Source organism: Hyperolius riggenbachi, chromosome 10 (genome assembly GCF_040937935.1).
Source record: "Hyperolius riggenbachi isolate aHypRig1 chromosome 10, aHypRig1.pri, whole genome shotgun sequence".
Lineage (NCBI taxonomy): Eukaryota > Metazoa > Chordata > Amphibia > Anura > Hyperoliidae > Hyperolius > Hyperolius riggenbachi.
This window is the reverse complement of record NC_090655.1, coordinates 203,383,457-203,408,262: the sequence shown is the minus strand read 5'-3', so window position 1 is coordinate 203,408,262 and position 24,806 is coordinate 203,383,457. Positions and strand designations below refer to the sequence as shown.

General features: G+C 45.7%; 1 long non-coding RNA gene across 1 annotated transcript in view; it reads left to right on the top strand.

Annotated features, from left to right (window-relative positions):
• The first annotated feature begins 2,980 nt into the window (after positions 1 to 2,980).
• LOC137536459 (uncharacterized) overlaps positions 2,981 to 24,806 on the top strand; it is a 35,158-nt gene continuing 13,332 nt past the window's right edge. Inside the window, exons 1-2 of the long non-coding RNA XR_011024562.1 lie at positions 2,981 to 3,093; positions 15,029 to 15,151. This is a non-coding gene — a long non-coding RNA (uncharacterized lncRNA). The remainder of the gene's footprint in view (positions 3,094 to 15,028; positions 15,152 to 24,806) is intronic.

The window sequence follows — 24,806 nt, the reverse complement described above, 5'->3', positions numbered from 1 at the left end:
GCAGGGCTAACCGCCGCAGCCCTGCCCCACGCGCGTCTGTCAGCACGTATCTCCGCCTCTCCCCCGCCCCTCTCAGTCTTCCTTCACTGAGAGGGGCGGGGGAGAGACAGCGATGCGCCGCTGATAGACGTGACTGGAGGCAGGGCTGCAGCCGTTAGCCCTGCCTCCAGGAGCGACCAAGTCTGCGACCAAGTGTCGCAGTGGGGGGTTTGGGGGTGAAGGGACCCCCGTTTAGCGGCGCTATTGCGGCGGTTTAGCAGGGGCACACATGCCCCTGCTAACTATGAGCTCTGAAGCGAGATTTATTCTCGCTTCAGAGTCTCTTTAATTGTGTAATTTTGAGATACATGGTTGGTATCTTTGCAATATATGAAATTGTACCAGAACCCCCAATGTCTGTGTGTTCTCATTTTAAATGTTTTTATATTTTTTCTTTGCTTTGGTGTATTTAATAAAGTTTTGTATATAGAAGCTGCATTTGGTTCCCATGCATATTTATTTTCCCTCAGGCAGATGATCTTTCTTTTTGGGTGTTTATTGCATTTTTTTACTTCTGCTGAGGCACTTATCATGGTGCAATAGTATTGTTTTAGACTCGTTTCTTTTGGTGTGTACAGCTTTTTGCATGTCTCCACAGGAATATTTGCCCATTCATCTCTAGCAATGAGCTTCAAATCTTTCAGGTTTGAGGGTCTTCTCGCCATCACCCTGATCTTTAGCTCTCGTCACAGATTCTCAATTGGATTCAAGCCAAGATTATGGCTGGGCTGCTCCAAAACGTTAATGTTGTTGTCTGCTAACCATTTGTTGACCCTTTTTTGCTTTGTGTTTTGAGTCATTGTCATGCTGAAATTATCCACTGGCGGCCATTTCTCTGCAGACTGCCTTATGTCGTTGTTGAGAATCCTCATGTATTGCTCTTTTTTCATGGTGCCGTGCAATGATTAATAGTTTTTATTTGGTTTTCATCCAGGCATTTAAATCACCTGTGCTGGTGGACGAAGGGGGGGGGGAGGGGGGGCATCGGACCATAACACAGAAGACAAAACACACTTGCTGATTCATACATTCAACATAATTTTTAACCCCGTAAGTCTGCCTAGATTATTAAAAAGTAGCTTTTATTAAAAATCCTTAAAAATTACTGCATGATATATGATTACAACGATTCAGGAGTAGGATTAATTGGTATACTGGAATATATATCTCCACAGTTAGTGTCGACTGTATCACTGGAGATCATAAATCCTACGACCTTACTAAATACTATTTGCAAACAGATCCCCCCACCAGCCTATCATGTTTCACCCCCCTAAAACAGAGGCTTCATCAGAAGATAGAGTACCCAGTGCAGGGGTGCAATTAACAAATGCATAACAACAGAATAATCAGCTAGAGCAATGTGCTCTCATGCTCTTTCAGCAGTCAACTGAGTCCAGCCATAGCCTGCCTTTTATAATCATTGGGGAGGGTTGGGTAGAGATTTCTTCCCCACACACAGCAATTCTATTCCCTGATTGGTCAAAGTGCCATTAGCGCTATCCCCATATGTTCTCGTATCTCTATCCATAATGTTCAGATACCCACCTTATATGTCAATACAAAGTCCACCACTGTCACGGGGATGTCATCTTATAATAAGGACTGTACCAAATGATTTATACAGGTATGTGGTGTTTAGAAATAGAAAAAATTCCACTCTCGCCAGATGTCCCATAGGAATACATAGGCACATACTGATTGGCTAGAAAGCTGTCCTACACCCCCAACACTCACCAGACCTATCCATTAGTGTTGTCCGAAACATGAACGATTCAAATCTTTGATCCGAATCTCTTTTGTGAGTCGAATCATCAGGATCATCAAAATGAACGATTCGATTCACACACCCCCCCCCCCCCCCCCCTCAGCGGGCAGGGGGGTTCTGGAAGCAGAGCAGAGATGTATCGCTCAGTTGGAGGGCAGCCAGCCTTGCAGGGACAGGTAGATGATAGAGGGGACATGGGTGCCACTGCCAGATATGTGCAGAGCACACGTACTGGCTGTAATGCGCTGCTCATTTGAGGCTGTCTGTTCCGTAGTTGTGCATAGTGAACAAATGGGAAAGTTTTGGCTCAGCACAGCTCAGTAACTTTGCAGACAGCATGCTGGGCTAGAAAGACAGGGCAGGCACTGTGATTGCAGGACAATATGATCCTCCTGCACACGGCTCTAAACAGCTGCACTTAACTTCTCCCTACATTTATGATGAGTGTTCGAGGTGAGAAAAGGACACATTGGGGAATGCTTTCTTTCACTGTGAGACGTTTGCATTCAAAGTATACAGATGAACATATAGGTGAAATATATGTAAAGCATATGATTGCAGCATGTGGGTAATGTGTGAAAAAAAAATGTCTGCTCTCTACTCACCCCTCTTCGTCCACCCCCTCCCTTCTCTGTCCACTCCCTGCCCTTCTCTGTCCACCATCACCCCTTCTCTGTCTGTCCACCACCCTTCCCTTCTCTGTCCACTGCAGGGAAAGTCCTGTCCTGCTAGTCATTTCACCCCCGAATGCTTCCCTAGTAAAATGATTCGAGATTCAGATCAAAGATCCGGATCTTTTCAATGATCCGATTCGAATCATCTGAATCATTGAAAAGATCCAGACTTCCCATCTCTACTATCCATGACTAGTGTGGGCGGCCACCTCTCGAAGGAGGGGAGCACTGGCGAACTGAAGGGGGTATTCCGGGTGTCTGGAGCCTCCCCCCATGGACCGAGCCCTGTATTCAGCCAGGGAAGCCCGCATAATATAAACAGCCTAGTTGTCCCTCCCTTCTTACTTCTCCTTCTTACTTCTGGCGCCTCCCTCCAGCTAATAGAATGAGAGAGGCAGCCGAGCCCACCCCCACAAGAAGCTGCAGCCTGCATTAGTGAGAGAATGTTGATTCTGGAGTTCTCTCCAGAGCACAGAATCGTCAGCTAAGCCAGGACTCAGACACCAGTCACTCCTGCCTGCCCTGTGCTGCAGTCTGCAGAAGCTGTGAGTATGTAACCTTGGACCTGGGAGGAATGGACCTCCTCCTGTTATCAACTCAGCTCTGCTAGAGGTAAATAAGTGCAGCAGATAAGAAAACACAAACAGTAAAAATCAGTCAAGCTGCAAACACTGCTACTATTTCATGATGCCTGACAGAGCTTAGGCTATTTCCTGAATTTTAGCCTATAAATGTGTAAATGCCTTTTCCATTATAAGTGACCTGAAGTATCCCCTGAAACGCCTGTCTGTAGTGTAATGTAGGGCAGAAGAGGTTTACTTTATGTACATGATGCAATTAGAGGGCAGGCAAGCTGGTAAATAAACAGAGCTTGCCTGGTCTCAGGGTCCGTGGGCAAACATCTGTCTGGTCTCTAACCATTGTTATAATGACTGCATGTGTGGATAAGGTGTTAAATAAGTGGAAAAGTTTTTGACAGTCCCTAGACTCCAAGAGGGCTTCTTTCAGACTTGTGTGAGTGACTGACTGGCAGGGACAGGAGTCATATTACAGGCAAGTAGCCTCTGTGTGATGTGGGACTGTAATACAGATGAGCTCTCTGCTCCATCTCAGGCTATTCTCAATTTCTCCACTCCTTCTCTCTCTGGGCTAGTGCAACGCCAAAATGACAATAGCAATCGCTAGCAATTTGTGAGTGCGATTTTCTGAAGCGATTTTCAAATCGATGTTTGAATGAATCGCTCAAAAACATGGTACATGCAGTATACTTGCGATTTTGAAAAAATCACAACGCTGCTGTGGGAACACACTCATAGGGTAACATTAGCCAAGCGCTTTTCAAATCAGTGTTGATTTGAAAAACGCTCAGAAGCACTCTTGGTGTGCACCAGCCCTCCCTCATTCACCTTTGTTTCCCTCTTCCCCTAGTGCTGGGTGTGTCTTCTTGTCATACAGGTAAGCTAAATAAAAGTGCAATCCTGGTGAGGCAAATTATTATTTAGTATTTATATAGCGCCGCCATCTTCCGCAGTTGCATATATCCCTGCATCATATGACTATCGCTTGTGGTATGTGACACTATGTAGCATATTCCACTGAATTGTCCAAACTAAGTCTATCTGCCGTTCCTCTCTCGGGTAGTTGGAGTACATTTGAAATCGGCGCCGGTAGACTTGGGCGCAGGATACAGCCGGTATATGGCTGATCCTGCTTCTGCACAAGTCTGGGCCGTTTTAATTACTATTCTTCCTCCAGGCCGCCATGGATGGTAGGGAATGAAATAATTTAGCTTCCAGCTATTGCTGGAGGCCGAATTATTGTGATTTTTAAGCAACCTCGGCTCTGTCTTCTGACGGCGCCGATGTTACTCACTGAGCGCCGCTATAGACTGATTCCTATTATAGTCTATGCCGGCGCTGGCTGCGCCCAAATCTAGCAGCGCCGAAAAGCACTGCTACGGGGAGTTGTGCCAGTGCTGTCCCCTGTTCAAATTTGCTGCTACCAGAAGCCCTCAGAAACACTTGTGTCCTTGAGTACTTCCAAAGATAGGCTGCTCCGTAATACGCCAGCGCACTTTTGTGCATGGGCAGTATGGAGCCACCTGTATTCGGAAGCACTCGAGGGTATAAGTACTTCTGGACCTTTCAGGAATCTCCCCCCAGTGTTGCCAACTCATCCCTTTAATTACTGACACATCTAAGTTATACAGGTTCTGGGGCTACTTAAACATAATCAGTGTCTTAACTGTGTCTACCTAGCCACAAAACCTGTATAATCCATATGTGTCAGTAATTAAAGGGATGAGTTGGCAACACTGTCTCCCCCCTTAAAAATCCTGCATTTGCCCCTGGGGAGGGCTGTCTGCTGCCAGCCTATCTGCACATAGAGAGTCATTCTGAGACCCTCAGCCAATCAGAAAACGGCATGACATCACTACTAACCAGGAAATCCTCCATCCAGTATTCCTAACCACGCTGGAATGCAAATAAGGAAGTTGTGTATACTCTTGGTCACATTGGCACCATCTAGTGTTCAAATTGATAATTACACCTTAGTAAATACTGAATACACATCAGAATACCTGTATTATATCTGTAAACCCAGCAGTAGAGATCAAAAGATACATTCAATTGCTGTCATATTTACAAATGTTAGCTGCTTCAAATACTGAGTCCCTGTGCATAAGTAGGCCAAGCAACTCAATGTAAACTTCAAAGAATCCCATTGGCACCATTTCTACTTTAGCCTACAGGTGTTTTCACCTCTAGGACAGAAGCCATTTTCCCCTGTCAGTGCTCCTCCCATTCATGTGCCATTAACTTTATTACTACTTATCACACCTAAATGATCTATAGCTTGTTTTTTTTGTTTGTTTTTTTGCCATCAATTAGGCTTACTTTAGGTGGTACACTTTGCTAAGAATTATTTTATTCTAAATGCATGTAACAGGAATAATAAGAAAAAAATGGAAAAAAAAACATTATTTCTCAGTTTTTTGGCCAGTTTTACAATAAAATGTTCTACTGTGCATAAAACTCACACATTTTATTTCCCCGTTTGTCCTGATTATTAGAACATTTAAAATATTTCTCTAGTACAATGTATGGCACCAATATTTTATTTGGAAATAAAGGTGCATTTTTTCAGTGTTGTGTCCGCCACTAATTGCAAGCCCATATAGGCACAAGATAATAGTATACCCTCACAATATACATATTAAAAAGTTTAGTCTCTAAGGTAACTATTTATATACTTTTTTAAAACTGTAATTTTTTTTTTAAATGTGTTTTTTTTAGTTACTGGACAGGGTGGAAGGGTTTTTTCATTTACTTTTTTAATCTTACTTTTTGACCATTAGGTGGTTCTAAGCACTTTCCTGGAAGTTACCAGCAAGGGCTCAATCTTTTTTCATTTTTTTTTCTTTACATTTCGTGGCGTCTGTTTTTATGAATCAAGATGCCTACTGACTGGAGGCATCTTGATTCATTCAAGATCGTTTGCCTCGGGGGAACACTCGTTCCCCTTCCGCAATTGATCCCTTGTAATAGCAGCAGGGAGCGAGCTGCGTGCACGTGTACATGCGCGCACAACCGCCGCAACATCGCTGGAATGATATATTCATCCAGATTGCCTTTGAGTGGCGGTTTTTGGACAAATATATCCATCCAGATTGCTTTAACTGGTTAAAATGCAAAATGATATTAATCCCAAAAGTGTTGCAGAGTGTCAAAAGTATTGCAAGCACCATACATCTATGTCGCCCTTCCAGGGTACACTGTGCGTGGAGTCTGTCCAGTCGACAATTGTTTCACACTATGGGATTGATTCACTAAACCGTGCTAACTCATAGCACGGTTGCGCTAGCATTTTGCTTGTGTTATAACCTGTATAACGGTTTGCGCATGCTAAAGTGAATTTTCACGCGCAATCGCAAATTTTTATGCGCGAAAATCTGCGTCTGCGCACATAAAAATATGCATTTTCACACGAATATTTGCTTTATCGTGCGCAAACTGTTACGCGCATTGTAACGGGGGCAAAATGCTAGCGCAACCGTGCTATAAGTTAGCACGGTTTTAGCAAATTAATCCCTATGTGTGCATCTTCAGGGATCACTGTAAAGCTCCAAAGGCTTCTCTCACTTTAAAACTATTTTTAAAGTGCTTTATCAAATTGGGCACCTCCAAAATATTTTGTTTGGCATAAACAGAAAATGAATGTAGTCTGGGAGGATATAATTATGGTTCATGTCAAATATGAGTGCTTTAAAGGAAAGCTGAGGTGAACGGGACATAGAGGTTGACACCTATGTATTTCCTTTTAAAGTAGACCTGAGCTTAGAACTTTCTCTCTGTTCTAAAAGATACGCAACAGCATAATAAATAAAGATAAACATTTCTTTGTTGCAGCTGATACAAATCTGGCAATAAATCTGCACTGTTTCTACTTTCCACTTTCATTTAGGCATACATATTGCTAACATCCTGTGCTTTCAAATGAGCTTATCTGCCTTATCTGGCGTGGTAGTCAGGAGACAAAGTGGAGAGATCAAATTACAGTTTTTAATTAGACACAAATGAGGGGGAATTAGATGGGCTAAACTTCTGTCCTGTGAAAGAGTTGAGGTCCACTTTCAACAATGGAAATGGTCTGGCTGACCTGCTGATCCTCTGTTTAGTGTCTATGGCTAAAAAACTTTAAAGCTACCAAGCAGATAAGATGCTCTGACTGAAGTCTGACCAGATTAGCTACATGCTTGTTTTAGATGTGTGATTCAGGCACTACTGATGCCAGAAATATCAACAGGACTGCCAGGCAACTGATAATGTTTTTACTTAAGGACCAAGGGATTTTCTTCTGATCGGTGCTGCGTGGGCTCTCCAGCCCGCAGCACCGATCAGGAAATAGCCAGGGCGATCAGACTTACCCCCTTTTTTCCCCACTAGGGGGATGTCCTCCTGGGGGGGTCTGATCGCCACCGGCTTGCTGCGCTTTGCAGGGGGGGCTCTTCAAAAACCCCTCCGCAGCGTTTTCGGCGCTCCGTCCCTCTCCCTCCTTCTCCCTCTTCCTGTGAGCTGCGCAGGACGGATATCCGTCCTGCACATTTAAGGATAGGCTTCAGCCTATCATATGCCGGTGATCCCCGGCCAATCAGAGGCCGGAGATCGCCGATTTACGTCACGGCGCTGCTGCGCAGCAGCGCCGTATGATGTAAACAGCGGGGATTTCTTCCCCGCGTGTTTACATTTTGCCGGCGAGCCGCGATCGGCGGCTCTCCGGCTGTTCACGGAGACACCCTCCATGAACTGACATGGAAAGTTTCCATGGTAACCAACTTAAGACCTGCTGACGCCTATGGGAAATAACTACGGCAGCCTCCATATACCTCTCATTTCAGGGCCCTGTAAAGCAAGATTACAGTACTGTATAAGCAAAAATCTAGTTTTGCAGTGCAAATGAAATGCATTAGTTTCTAAGAACAATCTGGATGAGATATGTATTATATTTTAATTCTAATATGCCAAAAAAAAGTTATGACATCGGGGGTAAGGTCATGTGATCCCTGAACCAATTGATGCTGTTTTAGCCTCAATGGTTAAATGGCAAAAAAAAAAGTAAATAAAACAATTTCCATCACTGCCGGGCTAGATCGTGAGCATGCATGCAAAGATGTGCTCCTAATGGTCACTGTTGCAGCAGTGATTGGTGCAAGGGATCAAGTTATCCTGGACTCTAATCGGTGTTGTCTCAGCCCTTCAATGGATGGATGGAAGCTGTTCCTTGTGGCATCTCTCTCCACTAGGTCCACAAGGTAAATCATTCATGCACTGCCAGAGAAGGTTGTGGTGACCCGCTGGTGTGGGGCCAGCATAAATTCATTCTGACCCGCTGCTACTTTGTAGCCTTTCAGCTTCCACATCAATATTATGGATGGATGGAAGCTGTACCTTGTGGCTTCTTTCTTCACTAGTTCCACAGGGTAAATCATGCACTGTTCCCGTTCAGTGACAGGATTTGTTGTGTGGGGCCAGCATAAGTTCATTCTGACCCGCTGCTACTTTGTAGCCTTTCAGCTTCCACATCAAGATATTATGGATGGATGGAAGCTGTACCTTGTTGCATCTCTCTCCACTAGTTCCACAAGGTAAATCATGCGCTGCCTGAGAAGGTTGTGGTGTACTGAGATCATGGAATGTCAGATGGACAGCTAAGCACAGTTCAGAATTATGAGATCCCGCAGTTACAGACCTGCTTTGATACTTTTGGAAATGATTCCCCTCGCATAATTGTCATCGTAGTGCAGAAAAATATCAGCACCAATCTGTACTGCTGCGCTTCCGGAGCATTTGTCACAGGGCAGAAATCACATTGTATTCCTAAACTGGAGGCATAAAGTGCTTTAAAACATCTTGCATGTGTATACGTGGATCAGGTAGTGTACTGCTTCACATTGACAGACCAAACTCACTGTTTAATGCACTGCTGCAAACAGCTGTTTGTGTAGTGATGGCCATGCTGGACTGGTGCGCACGGTGGTGAGAGTGCAGGCAATGGCGTTTTTCCCGCCCATATGGTCGGGCTCAGGTAGCTCAATGACAGAACAGTGACTGTCCAGCTGATCAAATTTGGTCTGTTCACAATGAAGCATGAACCTTATTATCTTGGGTGTGCCCCTAACACACTCATATAGGTCATTGCTTCATTGTGATATGCAAACCCCTTCGCCGCAGCAAGGTAACAATCAAGAACGGGAATTGACACATGCACATGCTTTTTGTTTTGTTGTTGTTGCAGCCACAGTGCAGCCCGAAAAAATTAGGCATGTACATACACCACAAAAATAAATATTTTTGGTAGCAGCTGCTGCTAGCAGCGGCCTTAAACATACAGGAATCCACCTGGAGTCCTGGACCCTGTTGGTGGTGGCGGAGAAGGCAGTCAAGTGGCCTACAGGCAGAGATGCTGTGTGGGGACTGACTTAGTCATCGGGCAGGCAGTCACATGGCGTGCAAGCAGTGATTCTGTGTGTGGGACTGACTTAGTCTTCGGGCAGGCAGTAGCCCTTCTGGATACATTCCTCATTCATTATAATAATGGTGAGGTACTGAACACTTTTTTGACCTAGGCAACTTCTCTTGTCAGTGACAATGCCTCTAGCTGCGCTGAAGGTCCTTTCTGACAGGACACTTGAGGCGAGGCAAGCCAGAAGTTGGATGGCAAATTGTGACAGCTCTGGCCACAGGTCAAGCCTGCTCACCCAGTAGTCCAGGGGTTCATCGCTGCTCGGAGTGTCTATATCCACACTTAAGGCCAGGTAGTCGGCTACCTTCCGGTCGAGGCATTCGTGGAGGGTGGATCCGGAAGGGCTGAGGCGAGGCGTTGGACTAAGGAAAGTCAACATGACCGGCATCACATTCAGATTGCTAGTGCATTGTGTCCTTGCCAGCATGGACATGGGAGGAGGGCGCCTTTTTCCATTGTGCTGTGACATCACCCTTAAACGCACTGTAAAGCATATTTACCAAATTGTGTTGCAAGTGCTGCATCCATTCAGCTTTGTGGTAATTTGGTAACATCTCTGCCACTTTGTGCTTATACCAAGGGTCTAGTAGTGTTGCCACCCTGTACAGGTCATTCACCTTGAGTTTTTTTATATGGGGGTCCCTCAACAGGCTGGACAGCATGAAAGACCCCATCTGCACAAGGTTGGATGCCAACCTAGTCATCTCCTCTTCCTCTTCGCCAGTGATGTCAGGTAAGTTCTCCTCCTCCCCCCAGCCATGAACAATACTACGGGTAGCCGAAAGGTGAGCAGCACAAGCCCCCTGCGACGACTGCTGTGGTTGTTCTTTCATCTGCTCCTCAAAGCCACCTTCCTCCTCTGACTCTTCTTCCCCAGACTCCTTCTCTTCCTCCCCCTCCTCTGTGCTGTCGCAGGTGTTGATGACAAATCTGGTTCTGGTGATGATGGTACATACAACTCTTCCTCCTTCTCCTGTTCACACTCCTCTACAGTTTGATCCACCACTCTACGCCCGGCACGCTCCAGGAAGAAAGCGTATGGGATCAGGTCACTGATGGCTCCTTCATTGCAACTCACCAGGTTTGTCACCTCCTCAAACGGATGCATGAGTGTCCAATACTTCGGAAAGAAACCCCCCAGCTCCCCAAAGCCTGCCCTAGCACCGTAGCTCTACAGATACTCGTTGATGGCTTTCTCCTGTTGTAGCAGGCAGTAAAACATGAGGAGCATTAAATTCCAGGGAGTCGGGCTATCGCAAATCAAGCGCCTCACTGGCAAGTTCTTTTTCCACTGAATATCGGACAAGTGCACCATGAACGTGTAGGAACACCTGAAAGGCAAACACACCTTCTTGGACTGCCTCAGGATGTCCTGTAAGCCTGGGAACTTACACACAAATTGTTGGATTATAAGATTCAGCACATGTGCCATGCAACTTGCCCTAACTCAAAGCTGACAAGAGATTGCTTCCGTTGTCACACACCACATTGCCGATCTCCAGTTGGTGCAGGGTAAGCCACTGATCCACCTGTTTGTTCAGACTGGCTAGGAGGGCTGCTCCTGTGTGACTCACAGCTTTGAGGCAAGACATGTCCAAGATGGCATGACACCATTGTACCTGGCATGCCATAGGCCCTGAGGAGATGGGGATGTGCAGTTTGAGAGGAGAGCACAGCAGTAGAGTAGCACTGGAGTAGTGCCGAGGAGGTGGACGACAGCGGAGTATGTAGGAGGAGGAGTAGGAGGAGAAGAACAGGAGGTGACAGCAGGCCTGCCTGCAAGTCGTGGAGGTGTCATAACTAGGTCTGCTGCACATCCAGGTACTCCCTGCTTGCCAGCGGTCACCAGGTTTACCCAATGTGCGATATAAGTAATGTACCTGCCCTGACCGTGCTTTGCAGACCAGGCATCCGTGGTCAGATGAACCCTTGACCCAACACTTTGTGCCAGAGATGACACCACTTGCCTTTCAACATCACAGTACAGTTTGGGTATCGCCTTTTTGGAAAAATCTTCCACTGTGGTGTCCCAATCGCCACAAATTTTCGGTAGGCCTCATAGTCCACCAGCTTGTATGGTGACAGCTGGCGGGCTAACAGTTCCACCAAGCCAGCTGTCAGACGCCGGGCAAGGGGGTGACTGGCAGACATTGGCTTCTTCCGCTCAAATAGTTCCTTAACGGACATCTGGCTGCTGTGGGGAGAGGAGCAGGAACTGCTCAAGGTGAGAGGCGGAGTGGAGGAGGATGGCTGTGAAGGTGCAAGGGCAGCAGAGGATAAAGCAGCTGAGGATGCTGCACCTGGAGGAGGAACAGGAGGCGGACGGTGGCTTTGCATTTGCATGCTGCTTTTCCTCATGTGCTCATCCCATTGGTGGTTGTGCTTCTTCATCAAGTGCCTTCCTAAGGCTGATGTCCCTAGGTGGGTGTTGCTTTTTCCCTGACTCAATTTTTAGTGGTAGATAGTACAGATGGAAGTCAGAGAGACAAAAAAAAATTGACACTGGTGATCTCTGGGATGATGGCATTTTGGTGGTGACGGCAGCAGCTGACGTTGACGGGCGTGTTGGCTGGCTGTCCCTAGGTGGTGATACATGCCGCTGGACACTGCCAGGAGCTGTTTCCGATGAGCTCCCCCTACTTCTTAGAGCAACTTGTGTCCACCTCCTCCCTGACTCCCCCTCTGAACTGTCCCCTTGTTCATCTTGTCTTCTGGGATCCCACGTGACATTCATGCCATGATCATCATCATCATCATCATCATCATCCACAGCTTCACTTGTATCAGACACCTCCAAAACTGCACCAACAACAGGTACTTCATCATCATCTTCACACCTTACGTCCATAGCAACGCCTAACTCAGACATATGAGGTAGTGTCATATATTCCTTAGTGCCTTCATCTTGTAACAATAAAGGTTGTGCATCAGTAAATTCACCACAAACCTTTGTGAATAACTCCTGAAAACTCTGAAATGGAGCGGCTGTGGTGCTAGTAGTAGCAGTGGTGGTTACTACCCTCAAAAGGGCTTTTGTTTTGTGGTGGTTTCAGCAATAAAGAACAGCCTAGTTAACTGCCCCTGTCTTTCTGTGGGCTGTATGCAGTGTCACCCACAAAGAGAACTATGGTATAGTAAGTTAAATCCCAAATACAGTGGAAAGATATGTACTGGTATAATACAGTGTGCTGTCACACAGATACAGTAGAAAGTTATGCACTGGTATAATACAGTGTGCTGTCACACAGATACAGTGGAAAGTTATGCACTGGTATAATACAGTGCGCTGTCACACAGATACAGTTGAAAGGTATGCACTGGTATAATACAGTGTGCTGTCACACAGATACAGCAGAAAGGTATGCACTGGTATAATGCTGCCAGTGGCGGACTACAAATGCCAGCTGGGAACTGTCTGAGGGCTGTATCTATGCAGTGTCACCCACAAAGACAGCTATGCTTTAGTAAGTTAAATCACAAATACAGTGAAAAGATATGCACTGGTAATGCAGTGTGCTGGGACTGGCACAGGTGTACAGCAAGGGCCAGCTGCGACATACAGGGCTGTATCTATGCAGTGTTTGTGTCACACACAAAAAAAAACACATCCGAAGAATATTAGCTCTCAAAAGAACTTTTTTGGGGTGCTTTCAGCCACAGATTTCAGCCAGGAGCAAGCTAACAAGAGCCTAACTAATACTTTCCCTATCTCTCCCTTACCTCTCCCTTCCTCTCACTATAGCAGCATCAGCAGACTGAGAACATGGCCGACGCTGCTGCGTTTTTATAGGGGGGATGGGGGTTCTTGAGTGAGTGCAGCCTGAGTGCAGTCTGCTGACTGTGATGTAGAGGGTCAAAGTTTAGCCCAATTACGAGGTATAGGGGGCAGGTCAAATGCGCTATGTGTTTGCTACCTGCCGCGGGTGTGGGTAGCTGAAATCTGCATGGACTACCCACCAGGCAAACCATTAGGGCCATTTCTAGAGTGCAATAGAGAGTGCTGAGGATTATTGTTTATCTTTGACATACTGCTCCATGGTGAATTGGAAAACATCTGGCTGCTGATTGATTATATCAATACACTGCACTTATATTACATCTACATACTCCTATGACATAATACTTACGTCCTAATTTCTGCACTGTACAACTACCATTACGTGAATGATACATCCTGTACTTTTCGCATTACCACGCATGATCGCGCCTGTTTTTTAGTGAATTATCACTGTTACAGCTAGTAACAGTGATCATTCTAATGGTACCCTTACACTGCACAATAAAAACGTAAAATGTTCCCGTTTATTTGACCAAAATGATCTAATCAAATGAAAATAGAAAAAAAATCTTTTTTTTTTTTCGACCATAAAATACAAACGATTATCCCGTTTTTTTCAATAAAAATCTGATCGGACATGTTGGAAAAATATTTTTTTTCGATCTAACGTAATAATCAAAGGAAATGATCTAATCGAAAAAAATTAAAAGATTGTACCATGTATGGACACCCTTATGGTGCCCATACATGATACAATGTTTTACATTTTTTTTTTCGATTAGATAATTTTGTTTGATTATTCTGTTAGATAGATATAAAGATTTTCTAAGTACAGTAAACATTATTCAGAGTATCCTTTACTTGCTGGTAAGATGCTCATTTCTGCATTTCCATAAGGGAACTCAGTAATTGCATCACTGCAGTAATTTTAGGCCAAGCACAAAACTTTGTTTTTCTGATTTCCTTTTTTTCCGAGTTCCGTTTTTCCAATTTTTCCCTTTATTTTTTGCCTTCTCTGATGCAAAAAAAAAAAAAAAATGACTAATAAAATGTACCTCGAAAACCATAGATCAGAAAATCGTAAAAATGGAAAATTGGAAATCAGAATTTTTGCACAGTCGGAAATGGACATTTCTGCCCATCACTACTTGCTGGTGGCTTAAAGGGAGACTTAAGTCAAACAAAAAAAATGAGTTTTACTCACCTAGGGCTTCCAATAGCCCCCTGCAGCTGTTCGGTGCCCTCGCCGTCTCCCTCCGATCCTCCTGGCCCCGCCGGCAGCCACTTCCTGTTTCAGTGACAGGAGCTGACAGGCTGGGGATGCGAGTGATTCTTCGCGTTCCCAGACACATTAGCACCCTCTATGCTGCTATATGGTATATGATATATGCTATAGCAGCATAGATGGCGTTATTGTGGCCAGGAACGCGAAGAATCATTCACGGCCCCAGCCTGTCAGCTCCTGTCACCGAAACAGGAAGTGGCTGCCGGCGGGGCCAGGAAGATCGGAGGGAAACGGCGAGGGCACCGGACAGCTGCAGGGGGCTATTGGAAGCCCCAGGTGAGTAAAACTCTTTTTTTTTTTTTTTACTTAAGTGTCCCTTTAAAGGGTATTTTATTTATAGGATGTGAAAAATATCACCTAGGTGAAAACGTAGGAGAAAAAATGAACTGGATTTTGCCCATGATCTTTATTGCTATCACAACACAGATAATTATGAAATTGTTGTCTTTTTTCTTTTGCAGTCTGCCGGATTCACTGTTATCGTCCTTCTTCTTGTCATGAACCTCCTTGTGTTTTGTATCTGTGTTTCTGTGTCGGTATTTGGATGCCGCGCTGTGGGAAAGAGTCCTGGAAATGCTGCTCCGGTAAGAGTATAAGAAAAGAGATCTTGAGATTTCAAAACTTTTAAAGGCTAAGTAAACCATTCGTGATTAAATTAAATTATATATATTGTGGGATTTTCTTCAGCATTGCCCATAGGAGGCACCTTCTGTAAAACTTAGCAGATGAGATAGATTTCCCAACTCCTTACAAGGAAAGGGACAGTTAATGTAGGTGTAAGTCTAGTATGTCCAACACAGAGCTAAATTTAAAAACTGAAGGTATGGAAAATTCCTAGGTAACCAGCAGATGACCACTCTTGCAGCAAGTACCGAGAGGACTTCATACCAGACTAGTGTAAAAATAATATTTACTTGCAATAGTGTAGATACAATTAACCCCCCCCCCCCCCCCCCCCCCGGCGAATCGGCGTGGAGCGGCGGCGATTGGGTAGTACACGCAGCTAGCAAAGTGCTAGCTGCGTGTAACAAAAAAAATTATGCAAATCGGCCCACCAGGGCCTGAGAAATCCACTGCGGCGGCTCAGCGCAAACTCAGTTCGGGATTACTGCCAAGGAGGTTAAATGGTGACCGGTAGTGAAGAGCATGAATTTCAAACAATTGTAAATTCAAAATTATGATGCAAAATCTTTATGCGAAACTTTTGGAAAAATCTAAATCAATTTTATTTGTAACCATAATCAGAAACTGTAATTTTGTAAGTTCAAGTTATTTCCTGTAATTTTTTCGTAATTTTTTGCTGACTTAAGTGGTTAAAAGCAAAGCCCCCATACAAAATTGCTACGTATGTTAAAGGGTAGATCCAGGAAGAAAAAAAAAGCCCCTGGCAGCCATCCTGTGCCCTCGCTGCAGCTCCAGTGGCTCCCGGTCCCCTCCGGTGCAGATTCCGACCTCACCAGGTCGGCATCTGCTTGTGCTTCACCACTCAATAAGTCGCACTGACGTCATCCGGACTGTACTACACAGGCACAGAACTACTGCACCTACACAGTACAGTCAAGAGGACATCAGCGTGACTACGTGAGCCGTACGCTGGAGTGCAACTAGGCCTCTCACACCGGCTGCCAAGAGAGGTAAGTAGATTTTTGTTATTTTTTATCCTGGACATTCCCTTTAACCTCTTGACGACCAGCTAACGCCAATTGGCGTAAACTGGTCGTCTGCGGGTTTCCATGGAAACGGCCACTTGTTCGAGCGGCCTTTCCATGTCCGTTCACGAAGGGTGTCTCCGTGAACAGCTGGAGAGCCGCCGATCGCGGCTCGCCGGCAAAATGTAAACACGCGGGGAAGAAATCCCTGCTGTTTACATCATATGGCGCTGCTGCGCAGCAGCGCCGTAAGGCAGATCGGCGATCCCCGGCCTCTGATTGGCCGGGGATCGCCGGCATATGATAGGCTGAAGCCTATCCTACAATGCGCAGGACAGATATCCGTCCTGTGCCGCTCAGAGGGGAAGGGAGGGAGAGGGAGGGAGCGCCGAAAATGCTGCGAAGAGCCCCCCCCCCTCCGCAAAGCGCAGCAAGCCGGCGGCGATCAGACCCCCCCAGCAGGACATCCCCCTAGTGGGGAAAAAAGGGGGTAAGTCTGATCGCCCTGGCATAATCCTGATCTGTGCTGCGGGCTGGAGAGCCCACGCAGCACAGATCAGACAGAAATCCCCTGGTCGTCAAGTGGTTAAGGGAAATAGGAGGAAGTAAAACATTAAATAAAAAAATTCAAAAAGACTGTAGTTTTTTAGAAAATTGATTTTAAATATTTAAAGGAAAAATGTTTTTTTGCTGACTTTAAAAAACATTTTTCCATTGAATTTTGAAAATACATTTTCCCAAAAACTATAAGGTCTTTTTGAAAATGTTTTTGTGACATTTTCCCACCCACAGCAATTTTGGTGACAATAGCATTCATGCTTTGCTATTAACCTCTAAATCTGGCATGAAATGATGCAACATTTAGCAAAATTATGAATGAATTATGCAAAATGAATTTAATTTCCTAATCGTAATTACATATGGCCCTAATTACAAATGTTTACATTAAATTTAGTTCAAATGTCAACATATCTGACCCCAATGTCCTTAGCAACAGCTATAGGCAATCAATTTGTGCCCACTATACCCTAAATTCTAAGTATCTGTAACTCACATTTGTCAGCCCTTTCAACAATGCTTCAAACAGTAATTGTAAACCATATGAATAAACAAAGGTAAATAGTCATTTTGTGGTTTCACTTTTTATAAATATATATTTTTTGTCAGTAACTGACTGCATTTTTTTTTGTGCAAAATAATATATTTTAAATAAAAGCAGTACACACACAAACATGTCACACTTACATATTTCAAATAAGCATTTTTCTCCACTGTTTACATTTTGTCCTGGAGACATTGCAGCCTCAACTTTTTTGGACAGCTACAGTCTTCCAGCTGCCTATATGTCCTACACAACTACTGTAAATTATCTTAAGGTATTTTTTGTACAAATAAGTGCACTGTGTGCTCAAATATCTAAAACAACACTAATCTTTACAAAAAAACCCTGTAAACATTACAAGTAAACATTCATTACATCTCAGTCATAAACAATAATTGAGACATGCTGTTTGTCTCACTGTCAGGTACATTTTCCTGTGGTCTACTGTGTCCACTACCTTGCACACTTAGGTCTGTGAAGACTGGTGTGTCAGGAGAGGGGTTTTGGGGACTTGATGGTCTTTGAGACATAGGCGGTGGTATGGTTGGATTGTATGGGTATGCAGGCCTCTGAGCATAAGGTTGGTAAGTTGGAAATTAATAGTTTTGATGTCATATATATGTTGTCCATAATAATGTGGCTGTACTAGGTGTCTGTATGGAGCAGGAGGGTGACCCATATGAGTCTGGCCATAATAGGCGGGGTCTTGGGGCTCTTTAGGTGGTTCTGGGGTGACAAATTTGTCTATAACATCAAGGATAGCATGTTTGGCACACTATATCTTCTCAGGTGGGATTTGTTTGAAAGATGGAACTAAACTTAGTAGAAATTTAGTAGAGGGGTCATTCAATTTGGCTTTATCTTCATCTCTTTTTTCCATATGGATGACTGCCTTCTCAATAGATGTTATCACGTTATGATCATATTCAGACCTTGACATTCATCTACCTGCTCTTCTTATATTAAAACTTTGTCGATATCTATAGGACTCATTACGCGAACAAGGGGGACTGAAATGAGTGGATGGACTCTTTGGGGAGTGCAGAGGGATGTTCTCCTCAGCTTCTTGCACAAATGTAACACTAGTATCCACTGCTGAAGGGTCAATAAGGTCCACATCTGTAAAAACAACACGGGGGGGTAGGAGGCGCCCTAATGGGTACTGTTAGCACGACACTTCCGTCGAAGACAGACAATTTAAAAGGTAGACCATAGGTCAGATCAATCAAATAATGGTTGATACAGGTATGTACTCCTGACTCAGAAAGTATCAGTGTCTGTTTAAGTGTTTTTTTTAGTAATATTAACAGCAGATGGAACGATCCTACCTTAATGAGCAGTCATTCCATTGTAGTTGTAAAAAGCAATCTTTATTGGAGCACTCAAATAATGACTACGCGTTTCGCGGTTCAAAACCGCTTCATCAGGTCGTGTATCGTGCCTATAAGCAAAGTTCCCCGGTATCTGGCGCCCGATACCGGGGAACTTTGCTTATAGGCACGATACACGACCTGATGAAGCGGTTTTGAACCGCGAAATGCATAGTCATTATATGAGTGCTCCAATAAAGATTGCTTTTTACAACTACTATGGAATGACTGCTCATTAAGGTAGGATCGTTCCATCTGCTGTTAATATTACTAAAAAACCACTTAAACAGACACTGATACTTTCTGTATCAGGAGTACATACCTGTATCAACCATTATTTGATTGATCTGACCTATGGTCTACCTTTTAAATTGTCTGTCTTCGACGGAAGTGTCGTGCTAACAGTACCCATTAGGGCGCCTCCTACTCCCCCCCCCCCCCCGTGTTGTTTTATAACCCCCTCCTCCAATGACTAGGGGTCACCGCCTGGAAGGTGGTAATTTTCTTCAAAGGAGCTGCGACCATCGAGAGTACCTCACAAGGCCGAGTGGGGACGGTACTTCTCCACATGCGTTTCAGACTGCTTGCCCTATACGCAACCCAGCTTTGTGAGTATATTTGATCATTTCTTACTAACTGAAGTAACCACACGTGACATAATACACCAGATTGGGCTCCCGGTGTCTTCCCGTCCTTTTTTCTACCCTCTCAGCACACACATCTGTAAAAAGTGCTTTAAAACATCTTGCATGTGTATACATCAATCAGGGAGTGTAATTAGAGTATTGCTTCACACTGACACACCAAACTCACTGTGTAACGCACTGCAAACAGCTGTTTGCGTAGTGACGGCCGTGCTGGACTGGTGCACACCATGGCAAGAGTGCAGGCCGTGGCGGTTTTCAAGCCCATAGGGTCGCCGGGCTGTGGTAGCTCATGATAGAAAACAGTGACTGTCCAGCTGATCAAATTTGGTCTGACCACAATGAAGCAACGACCTTATTATCTTTGGTGTGCCAACCCCGGAGACACTCATATAGCCGGCGGTCATTGCTTCATTGTGATACGCAAGCCCCTTCACCGAGGCAAGGTAATGATCACTAAGAGGAATGGGCACATGTACATGCCTTTTGTTTTGTTGTTGCAGCTGCAGTGCAGCCAGAAAAATTAGGCAGGCATGTACATGCACCAGAAAAATTAGCATAGCGGCCGCTGCTAGCAGCGGCCTTAAAAATTCAGGAATCCACCTGGAGTCCTGGACCCTGTTGGTGGTGGCGGAGAAGGCAAGCAGCGTGCAGGCAGAGATGCTGTGTGTGGGGATTGACTTAGTCTTCGGGCAGGCAGTAGCCCTCCGGGATCCATGCCTCATTCATTTTGATAAAGGTAAGGTACTGAACACTTTTGTGACTTAGGCGACTTCTCTTCTCAGTGACAATGCCTACAGCTGTCCTGAAGGTCCTTTCTGACAGGACGCTTGAGGCAGGGCAAGACAGAAGTTGGATGGCAAATTGGGACAGCTCTGGCCATAGGTCAAGCCTGCGCACCCAGTAGTCCAAGGGTTCATCGCTGCTCACAGTGTCTACATCCACACTTAAGGCCAGGTAGTCGGCTACCTGCTGGTCCAGGCGTTGGTGGAGGGTGGATCCGGAAGGGCTAAGGCGAGGCATTTGACTAAAGAATGTCCGCATGTCTGACATCACCATGAGATTGCTGGAGTGTCCTGTCCTTGCCTGCGTGGACATGGGAGATGGATTACTGGCAGTGGTACCTTTACTGCGTTGTGCTGTGACATCACCCTTATACGCATTGTAAAGCATACTTGCCAGCTTGTTCTGCATGTGCTGCATCCTTTCTGCCTTCAAGTGACTTGGTAACATGTCCGCCACTTTGTGCCTATACTGGGGGTCTAGTAGTGTGGCCACCCAGTACAGGACATTCCCCTTGAGGCTGGAGAGCATGAAAGACGCCATCTGCACAAAGTTGGATACAGACATACTCTCCATCTCCTCTTGCTGTTTCTCAGTGACGTCAGGTAAGTCCTCTTGCTCCCCCAGCCACGAACAATACCACGGGAACATGAGCAGCACAAGCCCCCTGCGATGCCTGCTGTGGTTGTTCTTCTGCCGCTGCCTCCTCTTCCTCCACAGAAACACCTTCCTCATCATCCGAGTCTGACTCCTCTTCCCCACACGACTCTTCCTTCTCCCCCCTCTGTGCTGCCGCAGGTGTTGAAGAAACATCTGGTTCTGATGTAAATTGCTCCCACAACTGTTCCTGCCATAACTGTTCCTCTTCATGCTCCTCCACAGCTTGATCCACCACTCTACGCACGGCACGCTCCAGAAAGTAAGCATACGGGATCAAGTCGCTGATGGTGCCTTCACTGCGACTCACCAGGTTGGTCACCTCCTCAAACAGCCGCATAAGCCTGCATGCATTTTGCATCAGTGTCCAGTTGTTGGGCCACAACATCCGCATCTCCCCAGATTGTGTCCTTTTACTGTAATTGTACATGTACTGGGTGACGGCTTTCTCCTGTTCTAGCAGGTGAGAGAACATGAACAGGGTCGAATTCCAGCGAGTCAGGCTATCACATATCAAGCGTCTCACCGGCAAGTTTTTCCTCCGCTGAATGTCCGCAAAGTGTGCCATGGCCGTGTAAGACCGCCTGAAATGCCCACACAACTTCCTGGCCTGCTTCAGGACGTCCTCTACATGTGTCAGCTTTCCCAAATTCAAAGCGGAAAGGAGATTGCTGCCGTTGTCACACACCACATTGCCGATCTCCAGCTGGTGCGGGGTCAGCCAGTGATCCACCTGTTTGTTAAGAGCAGCCAGGAGAGCTGGTCTAGTGTGACTCTCCGCTTTGAGGCAAGACATGTCTAAGATGGCGTAACACCGTCGTACCTGGCATGCAGCATAGGCCCTGGGAAGCTGGGGTTGTGTAGCTAGAGAAGAGATCGCGGTACCAGCCAAGGAGGAGGAGGATGCCGATAGTGTCATGGAACAGCCGTCAGAAACGCAGGCGAATCGGGAACATTCGCGCAGTCCATTTTCTGATCACTTCCTGGTTAGATTTGTGCAGTCATTGCAGCGAACAGAATGACATTCCTTCTTTTGAAAGACAGTTTTTTTTTCCTTTTACCAAATGGCAGGAAGCCTTCAGCAGAGTGTCCCGGGCACCCAACTGTGCTAAGGGCCCATCCATCAGATGAAGTCAGATAAGTAGCCTGACAGAACTAATTTAGAGGAGGGAGAGTAAGACTCCCCGGCCCCGATCACAGCAGGGAAGCCGACACGTAGCCTGCTGTCCTAGCTTCAAAGAGCCTTCACCTAGAACTGACCTGCTGTAACTCCTAGATGTATATAATATTCCATAAACTGCTATATGTGTCGTATTTCCTGTGTTTCCAGGCTGGCAGGCCCTTCAAACTCACAGAGCATGGCGGGCTTTGCCTGGCACTGCTACTGAAAAAGTTTCAGAACATTCTGAGGAAAGGGCTGCCAGTTAGGCAGTTCGAAAGTGCCCTGATGATACCACAGGGGTCCTACCCCTAATGTTTGGTATCAGGGTGCTGGGTAAATCAGGACGGACCTGAAAATGTTAGTAATTCTGCCCTGACCTGTACGGTTCTGTGAGATAGAGCCCATATATGGTTAGATATGATTTTTGATCCCCAGGGGAAGGGGGAGGACTCATCTCATGTTCTAAGGGGGTGTGCGGTTCCCTCCCTCACTCCCTGCTACTGGATCAGGAGTATAAGGATGGCAGAGGACCCAAAATCAATGTCCTCCATTTTGAAACATCATCCGGATTACATCCTTGCCAGCTTGAGGACATGCTGGCATCTGGCTTGTTTGGACTTTGCTACTGCAAAAATTATTATTTGCTTCAGGATCATTATCCTAAACGGAACATTATTCTAGAGATCACTCACAGTCAATGTTTACATAAATATTTAATCAATATTACCTATCAACTTTAGGTTTTTAAAGGGAAGGTTCAGGGAGGGGATTAAAAAAATAAAAATAAATTTCCACTTACCTGGGGCTTCCTCCAGCCCGTGGCAGGCAGGAGGTGCCCTCGCCGCCGCTCCGCAGGCTCCCGGTGGTCTCCGGTGCCCGACCCGACCTGGCCAGGCCGGCGGCCAGGTCGGGCTCTTCTGCGCTCCATTTCCTGGCACTTCTGCGTCCCACGCCGGCGCGCTGACGTCATCGGACGTCCGCCGGGCTGTACTGCGCATGCGCAGAACTACTGCGCATGCGCAGTACAGCCCGGCGGACGTCCGATGACGTCAGCGCGCCGGCGTGGGACGCAGAAGTGCCAGGAAATGGAGCGCAGAAGAGCCCGACCTGGCCGCCGGCCTGGCCAGGTCGGGTCGGGCACCGGAGACCACCGGGAGCCTGCGGAGCGGCGGCGAGGGCACCTCCTGCCTGCCACGGGCTGGAGGAAGCCCCAGGTAAGTGGAAATTTATTTTTATTTTTTTAATCCCCTCCCTGAACCTTCCCTTTAAAAACCTAAAGTTGATAGGTAATATTGATTAAATATTTATGTAAACATTGACTGTGAGTGATCTCTAGAATAATGTTCCGTTTAGGATAATGATCCTGAAGCAAATAATAATTTTTGTTTTGCAGAGATAGTACTTTTTACTATAGTAGTTAGATAGCATATTATGCAAATTCAACTTGTAAATTGATTGGCTTATTGGTCTGCATCAAATAAGTAATCCTTGCTATGGATAATTGACATGCGATGGGGTTTCCGCTGATAAGTTATATGCTCAGCACTTATCTTGATTGTAAACTTGTAGTGCTTCACTAAGCTTAGTCTGCTAAGATGATATTGGCAGAGCAAACGATAATGGCAGAGCAAATGATGGTGAGTACTCACCATCCTCGTAGTTTGAATGATGTTTGAATGATGTTTATCGCTGGAGCTGCACACATTCTGTGGGGCAGCCGCTCGATCTCAATGGCCCTGGCCGGCAGCACAATGAGAGAGACTTGACACACTGCGTGATGTAGGCAGCAGGGTCGGGCAGTCTGCCCGGCTCCCGGAAAAGAGGCGGTGGTGTTGGTAAGCGAGTTGCGTAATGCCCCGCTGCGTGCTGATTCTATGCAAGCACCCTCTTCCTCGTAGCATGTGACGTCACACGTGATGCCTGAAGCTGACGTTTCGGAAGGAACGCCTTCCTTTCTCAAAGCTGGCAACACGAGGGCTAGAGGGGGCTGTCTCTTATGCTGTGCACGCTCACTAGTTGTCATGGCGACGGCAACGCCTGTCATTCAAAGGCAAACAACTCTATTTCGCTTTTCAAGCCGTGTGGTTTCAGTGTATTTAGATTATAAATCCAATTCGATTCTCTTCTGGACATCTGTTGAATAAAGTCTCCTCCCCTCCATGACTTCAAAACTTTCTCTATCGCACAAAACTTCGTTCCCTTAAAGGAACAGTCATAAAATTCTTTGTAGTGAGCTGACAATGGATGTTTACTGTTCCCCTTCAGTATATTCGCACAATGTTTTCCCAGTCTCTCTTTTAAAGTGCGCTTAGTCCTCCCCACGTACTGTCTTAAGCAAGGACAGGTGATTACATATATAACCCCTGCTGTATCGCAATTCATTACTTCATTTATTTTGAACAGTTCCTTATTAGATGTTGAGATCACCTCACTCATTTTTTCTACAGGTACACCGTTCTCCCTGCATGCTCTGCAAAATCCACATTTCCTGAAGTAGCCTTGCTGTTTCTTATTTTGCTTGGGGTTCTTAACTGTTGGTGCCACCAAGTTCCCAATGTTTCTAGATTTTCTAAATTTTTCTAAGTTCCCAAGTTGGTGCCACAAATTATTTTTAGAAAATCTAGAAACATTGGGAACTTGGTGGCACCAACAGTTAAGAACCCCAAGCAAAATAAGAAACAGCAAGGCTACTTCAGGAAATGTGGATTTTGCAGAGCATGCAGGGAGAACGGTGTACCTGTAGAAAAAATGAGTGAGGTGATCTCAACATCTAATAAGGAACTGTTCAAAATAAATGAAGTAATGAATTGCGACACAGCAGGGGTTATATATGTAATCACCTGTCCTTGCTTAAGACAGTACGTGGGGAGGA